The 12,648-nt window shown below is 44.1% G+C and overlaps 1 long non-coding RNA gene across 1 annotated transcript; it reads right to left on the reverse strand.

Moving 5' to 3' along the window:
- Window positions 1-1,252: 1,252 nt before the first annotated feature.
- On the reverse strand, window positions 1,253-2,661 carry LOC149981261 (uncharacterized). The gene is made up of 2 exons (XR_016483308.1): window positions 1,987-2,661; window positions 1,253-1,618 (listed from the first exon to the last, which is right to left on the reverse strand). It is a non-coding gene; the product is annotated as an uncharacterized LOC149981261 (long non-coding RNA).
- Between the last annotated feature and the right edge of the window lie 9,987 nt (window positions 2,662-12,648).

Raw genomic sequence — 12,648 nt, forward strand, 5'->3', positions numbered from 1 at the left:
AGACCTGGAGGGAGTTGCAGTGAGATTAGTAGGCGAGCAGCCTCTAGTAAAGATGTATTTTTTTATTGATTTATTTCACCTTTATTTAACCAGGTAGGCAAGTTGAGAACAAGTTCTCATTTACAATTGCGACCTGGCCAAGATAAAGCAAAGCAGTTCGACACATACAACGACACAGAGTTACACATGGAGTAAAACAAACATACAGTCAATAATACAGTATAAACAAGTCTATATACGATGTGAGCAAATGAGGTGAGATAACGGAGGTAAAGGCAAAAACAGGCCAAGGTGGCAAAGTAAATACAATATAGCAAGTAAAACACTGGAATGGTAGATTTGCAGTGGAGGAATGTGCAAAGTAGAAATAAAAAATTATGGGGTGCAAAGGAGCAAAATAAATAAATAAATAAAATAAATACAGTAGGGAAAGAGGTAGTTGTTTGGGCTAAATTATAGGTGGGCTATGTACAGGTGCAGTAATATGTAAGCTGCTCTGACAGTTGGTGCTTAAAGCTAGTGAGGGAGATAAGTGTTTCGAGTTTCAGAGATTTTTGTAGTTTGTTCCAGTCATTAGCAAGCAGAGAACTGGAAGGAGAGGCGGCCATAGAAAGAATTGGTTTTGGGGGTGACTAGAGAGATATACCTGCTGGAGCGTGTGCTACAGGTGGGAGATGCTATGGCGACCAGCGAGCTGAGATAAGGGGGGACTTTACCTAGCAGGGTCTTGTAGATTAATGGAGCCAGTGGGTTTGGCGACGAGTATGAAGCGAGGGCCAGCCAACGAGAGCGTACAGGTCGCAATGGTGGGTAGTATATGGGGCTTTGGTGACAAAATGGATTGCACTGTGATAGACTGCATCCAATTTGTTGAGTAGGGTATTGGAGGCTATTTTGTAAATGAAATCGCCGAAGTCGAGGATTGGTAGGATGGTCAGTTTTACAAGGGTATGTTTGGCAGTATGAGTGAAGGATGCTTTGTTGCGAAATAGGAAGCCAATTCTAGATTTAACTTTGGATTGGAGATGTTTGATGTGGGTCTGGAAGGAGAGTTTACAGTCTAACCAGACACCTAGGTATTTGTAGTTGTCCACGTATTCTAAGTCAGAGCCGTCCAGAGTAGTGATGTTGGACAGGCGGGCAGGTGCAGGCAGCGATCGGATGAAGAGCATGCATTTAGTTTAACTTGTATTTAAGAGCAATTGGAGGCCACGGAAGGAGAGTTGTATGGCATTGAAGCTTGCCTGGAGGGATGTTAACCTTTCTGATCTCCCCATCCCGGATCCGGGTTCGTGAATACAGACTCAAGCTCATTACCATAACGCAACGTTAACTATTCATGAAAATCGCAAATGAAATGAAATAAATATGCTAGCTCTCAAGCTTAGCCTTTTGTTAACAACACTGTCATCTCAGATTTTCAAAATATGCTTCTCAACCATTGCAAAACAAGCATTTGTGTAACAGTATTGATGGCTAACGTAGCATTTAGCATTAGCATTCAGCTGGCAACATTTACACAAAAAAACAGAAAAGCATTCAAAAAAATCATTTACCTTTGAAGAACTTCAGATGTTTTCAATGAGGAGACTCTCAGATAGCAAATGTTCAGTTTTTCCTGAAAGATTATTTGTTTAGGACAAATCGCTCCGTTTTCTGCGTCACGTTTAGCTATGAAAAAACCCCTGTATCCAGGATTGTGTAAATCTATCAGCAAGCTCATTAGCATAACACAACGTTAACTATTTATGAAAATCGCAAATGAAATGAAATAAATATGCCATCTCTCAAGCTTAGCCTTTTGTAAACAACACTGTCATCTCAGATTTTCAAAATATGCTTCTCAACCATAGGAAAACAATCATTTGTGTAAAAGTAGCTAGCTAGAGTTAGCATTTCGCGTTAGCATTTAGCGTTAGCATTAGCGTTAGCATCCAGCACGCAACATTAACAAAAACATAAAAGCCTTCAAATAAAATCATTTACCTTTGAAGAACTTCTGATGTTTTCAATGAGGATACTCTCAGTTAGATAGCAGATGCTCAGTTTTTCCAAAAAGATTCCTTGTGTATTAGAAATAGCTCCGTTTTATACATCACATTTGGCTACCAAAAAAAATCCATAAATTCAGTCCTCAAAACGCAAACTTTTTTCCAAATTAACTCCATAATATCGACTGAAAACATGGCAAACGTTGTTTAGAATCAATCCTCAAGGTGTTTTTCACATATCTCTTCATTGATACATCGTTCTTGGACACATGCTTTCTCTCCTGAATCCCAGGAGAAAATGCCCGCACCTGAAGATTACGCACAAATTTAGACAAAGGACACCGGGCGGACCTCTGGAAAATGTAGTCTCTTATGGCCAATCTTCCAATGATATGCCTACAAATACGTCACAATGCTGCTAAGACCTTGGGCGAACGACAGAAAGTGTAGGCTCATTCCTTGCGCAATCACAGCCATATAAGGAGAGAATGGAAAACAGAGCTTCAGAAATTCTGCTAATTCCTGGGTGATGCATCATCTTGGTTTCGCCTGTAGAATGAGTTCTGGGGCACTTACAGACAAAATCTTTGCAGATTCTGAAACTTCAGAGTGTTTTCTTTCCAAAACTGTCAAGAATATGCATAGTCGAGCATCTTTTCGTGACAAAATATCGCGGGAACGTTTTTTATCCAAAAATGAAATAGCGCCCCTAGAGCTCTAAGAGGTTAACACAGTGTCCAAGGAAGGGCCAGAAGTATACAGAATGGTGTTGTCTGCGTAGAGGTGGATCAGAGCGACATCATTGATGTATACAGAGAAGAGAGTCGGTCCAAGAATTGAACCCTGTGGCACCCCTATAGAGACTGCCAGAGGTCCGGACAGCAGACCCTCCGATTTGACACACTGAACTCTATTAGAGAAGTAGTTGGTGAAAGATGAGGTCAAGCGTATTGCCTGCCTTGTGAATTGGAGGGGATTGGCAAAGGGTGAGGTCAAAAGAGGCAAGGATGGGAAAGAGAGAGTTGGAAAGAAATGAATTGGCAGATGTCGGGAGGTTGAAGTCGCCAAGTATGAAGAGCGGTGAGCCATCGTACAGGAAATGAGTTTATCAAGTTGTCAAGCTCATTGAGGAACTCTCCAAGGGCAGCTGGTGGGCGATAGATGACAACATTGTTATGCTTGGGTGGACAAGTGACAGGAGATGGACAGGTGAGTGAGGGAGAAAAGATAGGGGAAATTAGTAGCCCTGCGCTACCACCGTGACGACCAGATGCTCTTAGACCATGAGAAAAAAAACGTAGTCAGATGAAGAGAGAGCAGCTGGAGTAGCAGGGTGATCCATGGCTCCGTCAGGGCCAAAAAGTCAAGGGACAGCCTAGGCTGAGATGAACTTGGCAGTTCCAAACGCTGCCAAAGACCAGGAATTCCACATGGGTTGTGGAATGGGCACACCCCAGCCCCACCCACACAGCCACCCTGTACTGTATCTCAGCAACATGCATGGAAAAATAGAGAATTTCCATTTTTACATTGAAAATGCTAGACATATATTGTTATGTTTAAAAATACCTACACCTTGTTGCCAGGAAAAGAGTGGACACATTTATTTCAGTGCTGCTGCTGGCCTGCATTGGTGTTAAAGTACCAACAGAGGGAGACTAAGAACAACACAAGACTAGCGGTACCGGCTACAGTATAGACCCTATATGTCCTCAAACTTTTAAAAACACCTCATACTCTTTATGTTTCTGTTTCACTCTGAATAGTAACATATCATATTATTTGTCTTATTAAAATGTATATCCTTCGTACTTCTAGGTCTTATATGAGAACCGTAAAGAAGTAATGATCTGTTTCATCTATTGCAGTAGACAAAGAAATGGGAAAGAGAAAAAGAGCAAGAAAGAGGGAGAGAGAAAGAGTGAAGGGGATAGAGAGAGAGAGAGAGAGAGAGAGAGAGAGAGAGAGAGAGAGAGAGAGAGAGAGAGAGAGAGAGTGTGTGTGAGAGAGAGAGGGAGAGAGAGGGAGAGTGTGTGTGTGTGAGAGAGAGAGAGAGAGAGAGAGAGAGAGAGGGAGAGAGAGAGGGAGAGAGTGTGTGTGTTTGAGAGAGAGAGCGAGAGAGAGAGTGAACGAGAGAGGGAGAGCGAAAGAGAGAGAGGGAGTGTGTGTGTGAGAGAGAGAGGGAGAGAGAGGGATAGAGTGTGTGTGTTTGAGAGAGAGAGCAAGAGAGAGAGTGAAAGAGAGAGAGAGTGAAAGAGAGAGGGAAAGTGAAAGAGAGAGAGAGTGAAAGAGAGAGAGAGTGAAAGAGAGAGGGAGAGTGAAAGAGAGAGAGAGTGAAAGAGAGAGAGAGTGAAAGAGAGAGGGAGAGTGAAAGAGAGAGAGAGTGAAAGAGAGAGAGAGTGAGAAAGAGAGAGAGAGTGAGAAAGAGAGAGGGAGTGAAAGAGAGAGAGAGAGTGAGAAAGAGAGAGAGAGTGAGAAAGAGAGGGAGAGTGAAAGAGAGAGAGAGTGAAAGAGAGAGAGTGAGAAAGAGAGAGGGAGAGTGAAAGAGAGAGAGAGAGTGAGAAAGAGAGTGAGAAAGAGAGGGAGAGTGAAAGAGAGAGAGTGAAAGAGAGAGGGAGAGTGAAAGAGAGAGAGAGAGTGAGAAAGAGAGAGAGAATGAGAAAGAGAGAGAGAGTGAGAAAGAGAGAGAGAGAAAGAGAGAGGGAGCGTGAAAGAGAGAGAGAGAGTGAAAGAGAGAGAAAGAAAGCGATAGAGCGAGAGAAAGAGTGCTGACTCCAGCCAACCAGCCAAGACGGCCACTCTCTGCCTGACTTTTGGCTAGCAGCATTGATTCATGGAGCTCAAGACCTGTCAGGGGGGGGGGGGGGGGGGGGGGGGGAATCTGTTCCCACACAACCTATCCTTCAGCCCTTGTACGGGAGACCGGGGTTGGTTGTCACACTTTTCACTCTGGTGTGTATTTCTCAGCACCAGTATATCTTGCAAGACTCTTTTCAATATTAGGAGAAAGACCAAGGTAGATCGAAAGGGGGACCCTTTTTAATTCTCACATCTTATTCCAACCAGGAGTTAGTTATAAGCCATCAAACACACTCTGTCCACTTGTGACAGCCAGCCCCATACGTTGGATGTCACGTATTATGGGGTTGGTTGTCACAATGTTTGCTAGTAGCTTATTCCTTTTGTAAGAGGAAATGAAGCATCAAACGATATTCCTAACAAATTTCAGCCTTTTATGCCTTGACAATAACATTAGACATTTTGAGTAAATGTTAGTGTGGTTGACCATGTGTTGGTGTGACAGAAATGTGTGTAAGAGAGAGGCAACGAAGGAAGTGCTTTATAGCACAAGCACAAAAGAGCTTGGGATTTATTGTACACTGAGAATATACTTGCAATGTCCCCGAACAATATAGTTACAATGGGTTGGATAGTTTGCCTGGATACCCATTCCCAATGACTTCGGCCAAACTGATGTTTCTTCTAGAATGCGCACACAATCTGACCATTCTGATTGGTCCCAGAAACCTATGAGTTGGGCCAGAGCCCATGATGTTATCAACTTTGATTCTCTGATTGGTTAGATTTGTTAGAGACACCTCATTTGACTTTTTGACTTTTTTTGCACTGTAAACATTCTAATAAAAGGGACCAGAGTTAAATCAAGTTGCCTCCTCGTTATTACTCCTGCCACCCAGGAAAAACACGACGTAAAAGCGCGGGGATCCTTCTGTGAAGTCATCCTATCCTGCCACACCCTCCAGAGAAAGATGGCGAATCGAACCCGAAATGAGCCAGAGAACTGTCAGAGCCGGTGGAGAGGAGTAATTGGCAAATTCTCCCGATGGCAAAGCCATAGCTAGCAGCGCTGCTAATCCCACCAGTTCAGCATCTCCACTAACTAGTAGGCCTACTAGCGAGTCAGACTCGGAGGAAGAGGAGGACGGGGAGCCATTGGAGGGACAATGCATCTGCCGGCCAAGTGATCGGATCAGGTGCAATTACGACGGAGGCTCAGTTCAAGAACAAGCAAATGTGTAACCCCTGGCTTGTCCTGCAAAATTCGTAGCTGGGCTGTACAACATGCAATGTGGTAGGGAGCTTGGGTCTAGAAAAGACTGGAGGGATTAAACTTGCAAAAGAGTGGGTGGAATGTACGGTAACGTCCTCTGCCTCCAACATACAAAAACATCAAAGAGCCCTCTGAATTTTTCTTTTGAACCAAGGCACATTTAGTGGCAGCAAGCACTGTAGACCAGGATACAGAGGACACGCAGGTTATAGTTAACACTCCAAATGAAAAAAATAGGTACTACCGAACAGCCTTACAAGAAGGCTAAACGTCACAGCCACAGGCCCGCTCATTGCTTTGAGCAAGAAATTGACTGTCAGGAGCTGAAAGGACTTGACATGAGGAGAGTCATTATGAGAATTTTAAAAAACAAAGGAAGGAGCATATTTTTCCTTTACAAACTTGTTCTATGCAGATAATCTGAATATGCGCTTCATATTGTCACCTCGGCAGGGGGCCTTTGTGTTCTCATGTGTGTTCTGCTGTAGCCTACATTGATTTATTTTATTTGAAGTTATATTCCGATATTGGGATATTTGTTCTACTGCTTTACAATGATTTCTTGAGAATTATATGAAATTCAGGTCTTGTAAGTCCCACAGCTGAGTACGTGTGCATGTGGTGGGTGTTCTGCAGTGACATAAAAAAAAATGTTGCTGTACATTGATGTCTTGAAAATTAGGCTGTATGAAATTCGGGCCACCACAGCTATATTGGAGTATGTGGACATCTAGGCTATGCGTAGGGCGGGAGTTCTGCAGTGATGTATAAAATTAATCAGCACCTTGGAGAGCGCTGTCCTTTTCACCAACACAGATAGTAGGCTCCTTCGCTGCGTTGCTACGCTGTGTATGTCACTTTTCTTCTCATGCGCTCCGGGAACCCTACCCCCCCCCCCCCCCCCCCCCTTGCTCACTCTGTGTTCCGGGACCTTCCGAAGTACTCGTCATGGCAGGATGTATCTCAACCACTTCACCTAGTTCAGTCAGACAGCTCATATTGTCCCTTTTAGGAACATTTATAAAAACATGGGATGACTGAAAGATGAAAACAAATATGTAACATTTGACTGCAAAACAATATACCCTGCGGCCCCAGAACTGAAAATCTATTATTTACGGTAGTGTGCTTTCATGTTCAGGTGTACTTTAGCATAAAATTGGCCTCGATTGACGTCTGGGCTTCCCCTGAGCCATTTGTACTGGTCCTTCTAGTACACATCTACCTCCAGAGATGGAGAGAGCCTGCCTTAGCGCTCCATCAGACTCCCCCAAATAAACCCTCTGCTTTGGGTTAGCCCCTCATCCTCTTGTTAAGGATGTGGAGGGAAAGCTAGAGGTTGAGTCGTCTGTAGGGAAGGAGTGACCTGAAAATCTCAAGCAGGGCTTTGAAGTAGACCAGCATACTGATACAATCATCTCAAAAGTGGGAGGAGGAGAGGGTAACATCCCTTTCTAGAGAGTAACAAAGAAGAGACGGGTGGGGGTGGGGGGGGGGGGGGGCACCTGCCTGACACACAGCAAACAGAACAAAGAGGTTGGAACATGTGCACATGCATAAGCACGATTGAACACACATCATTGTCCATTTTTCACATAAATGTACAGTTTTACTTTGGATCAAGCATTCAAAGCATCCACTCATGAGCATGCATGAGCTTACACACATTCACACACTCTATCAAAGTCTTGATGACAGCTCACTGCACGATGCACGCCTGAACTGTTCATCAGTATGCATGTCCGGACAGACACCTACACACACACACAAACACACACAGATTTTTAATGCCTAGCACAAAGAACGAGAACATTCAGGATCCATTTCAAATAAAATGCTCCGATATTGAAGCAAACTGCAAGCAAAAAAGGATGAGTCCCCCCCCCCCCACCCCATTCACCCGTCCACCCAACCATCCGGTAGCTAAGGAATCTATAATGTCTGCTGGTGTCCTGCTAATTTGTATTTAGCTGTCTGGGAGCCCCTCGGGAGTCCATGATGGATCCTTTTTGCATTGACTACAGTTCAGGGAAAGACGATGCCGCAGTAAATATCTGTTTCTTTCCAACCATCTCCCTCAATCTACAGCACAGTCGAATCAAACAGTGATCAGGGCAAAAATAATAGTAGTTGAGTTGTGTACTAGTCTAGTAGTTACTGCCCACCAGAAATACTAGTGCAGGAAAATCCAATGGCAAGTGGCAAAATGGCAAGGATCAGTAAATCGTCTGTGTCTACTCTCCAAAGCCCTCAAATTCAAATCTCGAAGCCAGTTCCACTGCTTTATTTCATTATTGCCTTCTAATCAGGGACTAATTCAACTGCTGATCACTTATGTCATGTCTCTCGTGACTGACAGCTTTAACATGGCTGATTTGATTCTGGGTTCCGAGTTACTTCTGCCGGCATTGTAACTTGAGCTGGAGCTTTCTGTATGTGGACCATAGGGGCCTCTGTAGGACCCCAAGTTGGATTTAGCCTCTCCCAGGCAGGAGTTCCATGGCGGGTAGCCATGCCAGCTGCACGGAGGATAGCTCCAAGTTCCACTGGCAGGTGTACTCAAAGACATTCCTCAAGGGCCTAGTTTGGCCGCGTTAAGAGCGACCTTGAAACGCGATGAGGAACAATAAACTATAAATCAACATCAAACAAGAGGAAGTGCAGTGAAAAGAAAGAGATGGGGGTGAAAAGGGAGGCGAAAACGCGGCGACACCTGTCATTCTGTGTTTGTTTTATGGACGTCAGTGGGCAGGCGGGTCTCTGGTTTTGCGTTTGACGGACTCAGCAGAACGGGATCTGTTCTCCAGCCGCTGACCTTCAAGGTGGAGGGAGTGGAGGGAGCGCTAGGCAAACCAGCAGGGGAGGGAAGGAGAGCAGGGATGGGCAGGTAGAGGAGGGGATAGGGTGGTGAGACTGACAGAGCCTCTTCCCAGCCCACACTGTTGGCTAACTAGGAGGAACCCTGTACAGTACACTAGCCATATGGTACGACCCTGGTTCACTAACACACAGCAGACATGTTCTCACTCTCCTCTCTTGCAGTTTCTGACTCTCTCTATCCTCTCTCTGTCTCTTCTCTCTGTCCTCTCACTGTCTCCTCTCTCTGTCTCCTCTCTCTGTCCTCTCTCTGTCTCCTCTCTCTGTCTCCTCTCTCTGTCTCCTATCTTTGTCCTCTCACTGTCTCCTCTCTCTGTCCTCTCTGTCTCCTCTCTCTGTCTCCCCTCTCTGTCTTTCTTTGTGCTCCTTAATGAATTACACCTAATTTAGGTAGATGTGAAAAACAAACAAGCTAGAAAACCACCATAAGGAGGGAGAGAGTATTTTAGGAGTTTGATCTCTGTCTTCATGGCATACCTCTGTCATCTCTGAGAGTAACACTGAGATATGGTGGCATACCTTTGTCATCTCTGAGAGTAACACTGAGATATGGTGGCATACCTCTGTCATCTCTGAGTAACACTGAGATATGGTGGCATACCTCTGTCAACTCTGAGTAACACTGAGATATGGTGGCATACCTCTGTAATCTCTGAGTAACAATGAGATGTGGTGACATACCTCTGTCAACTCTGAGTAACACTGAGTTATGGTGACATACCTCAGTAATCTCTGAGTAACACTGAGATATGGTGACATACCTCTGTCATCTCTGAGTAACACTGAGATATGGTGGCATACCTCAGTAATCTCTGAGTAACACTGAGATATGGTGGCATACCTCTGTAATCTCTGAGTAACAATGAGATGTGGTGACATACCTCTGTCATCTCTGAGTAACACTGAGATATGGTGGCATACCTCTGTCATCTCTGAGTAACACTGAGATATGGTGGCATACCTCAGTAATCTCTGAGTAACAATGAGATGTGGTGACATACCTCTGTCATCTCTGAGTAACACTGAGATATGGTGACATACCTCTGTCATCTCTGAGTAACACTGAGATATGGTGACATACCTCTGTCATCTCTGAGTAACACTGAGATATGGTGACATACCTCTGTCATCTCTGAGTAACACTGAGATATGGTGGCATAACTCAGTAATCTCTGAGTAACACTGAGATATGGTGGCATACCTCTGTAATCTCTGAGTAACAATGAGATGTGGTGACATACCTCAGTAATCTCTGAGTAACACTGAGATATGGTGACATACCTCTGTCATCTCTGAGTAACAATGAGATGTGGTGACATACCTCTGTCATCTCTGAGTAACACTGAGACCACCAGTGTTATTCTCAGAGATTACTGAGGTATGCCACCATATCTCAGTGTTATTCTCAGAGATTACTGAGGTATGCCACCATATCTCAGTATTACTCAGAGATTACTGAGGTATACCACCATATGGTGACATACCTCTGTCATCTCTGAGAATAACACTAAGATATGATGGCATACCTCTGTCATCTCTGAGAATAATACTGAGATATGGTGGCAGTAGAACAAAATGTAATAGCTGTCCACTGAGGGCATGGAGTGTATTTATCATCAACATATGGTTCAATTATATGTTGTATTATAAAATAATATTTGGAATGATTAAAAATCTTTGATATTTTTCCTACATACAGTATGAGTATTTGTTTTATTACACATTACATCTGTTTTTCCAAGTCACACTCAATCACAACACAAACAAACCTGCAGTGCAAATATCTGTAAATTCAAAAGCTGTGGAGGATGTAGGAAAGAGGGTGGGGTAGGACAGCATGGGAGAGTGATAAATTCCATCCAAGAATAAGCGTCTAAAAAGCTGCCATGTTTTATGAAACGCACTCATAAGCAACACTAAGTGAAATGCATTAAAGAGGTTGTGATTTGCCACAGAGGCAATTAATAAGGAAAATACACGCGTGGCTAATTTATTAACGTGCGCCTCTTGACATTCATTACCAGTGAGCCAGTGCTCCCTGTGCAACATTCACACACAAACACCCACTAACACGCACTAACACACACAGTCAGACACAGACAAGGAATGGGCTTAGCTTGGCCTGAGTCTCGACAGGGATATGAGTGATAAACCCTCAGCCCCAGGCAGTTAAAGTGTCATTATAATTGATAGGCAGCCCAAAAGACAAACTGGCCACTGGCCAAATTACAGATTAGACATAGGATCCTCTTACTCAAAACTTTTAATGTTTTTTTTTTAAACAACCATTACTTTTGATGAGTCCTCCATCGCTGGCGTACAGGAGATGTAGAGACCATTTTCTGGACAGGTGGAAAACTTGCTGACGGAAGTTGAAAAGTAAAACATATTAGTTCTCTCACTCTCTTTACTATTTGGCTGACCGGTAATTGCCCTCACCACTACCATTCAACACGTGACCAGTGAGATGCTGACGGCAATTTTGATTATACCTTCCTCATGATAGATAGGCCAACTGGATTTTAAAAAGGAAACCCAGGGAACGTGGTTGATGGACTTCATGGATCTTCTAATAATTTATTCCATATTATCATTGATACATGTGCACAATGACATTCTCATCCCAAAACACAAATGAAATCTCTACTGTTATACGTACTCACAAACACACACTCTCGCTTTCTCTGTCCCTCTCTCTGACACACACACACACTCTCGCTTTCTCTGTCCCTCTCTCTGACACACGCACACGCACGCACACGCGCACGCACGCACACACACACACACACACACACACACACACACATACACACACACACACACACACACACACACACACACACACACACACACACACACACACACACACACATATTGGTTTTAGTATCCACGTGGCGACAAAAAATGTATTCCCACTCAAAATCCTATATTTCCTAACCCTAACCCTAACCCTAACCTTAATCCCTAACCCCAATTCTAACCCTAATTGTAACCTTAACCCTAACCACTAAGCCTAAAATAGTATTTTTTTCTTTGGGGAACGGCAGAAGGTCCCCACTTGTCAAATTGTCTTTGTTTTACTATCCTTGGTGGGGACTTTTGGAACCCAAAAGGATAGTAGAGTTAGACCACACGCACACATTCCACATTTCAGCTGTTGAAGCAGATTTGTTCAAAGCTGGACAAGCGGCGGCAGAGATGAACTGCTGACAGCTGTTGAGATAGCATCACCTCCCCGTCCCGTCCTGTCCCCTCTCTGTGTCCCACCCCCTGGAACCCCCTCACCCTGCCCTGTGCACTCCGTGAAACGGGGACACAGCCATTGTGTCATTACACAACTATGTCACCCTGATGGCCCTCTACATGTTTTACTAGTCTAGAAGCGGTAGTGGTACTCTATGGTTTCTCTATCTCCTGGTGTTTAGTTAGTTGGATGCTATAGGCAGCCTCCAGCCCAGAGGACCAGTGCTCTAGTCTGAGGTTTCGTCTCAAATGGCAGCCTATTCCCTACATAGTGCACTACTTTTGACCAGGGCCCATAGCGGACACATCCTGTGTGACACAGCCTGTGGTTCTGGTTGTGGTTCCATAATGCAGGCCATGTAAAACAAGAACCTTGAGCTGTGGTTCCATGCTGTTCCATTTACTGTATATTGTGCTCAGTTGACCGTGATATTCTTTGATTCTTTAAGTATATTTGCACTGTGC

The sequence above is a fragment of the Oncorhynchus mykiss genome, chromosome 9, assembly GCF_057628025.1.
Source record: "Oncorhynchus mykiss isolate SJ-2025 chromosome 9, ASM5762802v1, whole genome shotgun sequence".
Taxonomy (NCBI): domain Eukaryota; kingdom Metazoa; phylum Chordata; class Actinopteri; order Salmoniformes; family Salmonidae; genus Oncorhynchus; species Oncorhynchus mykiss.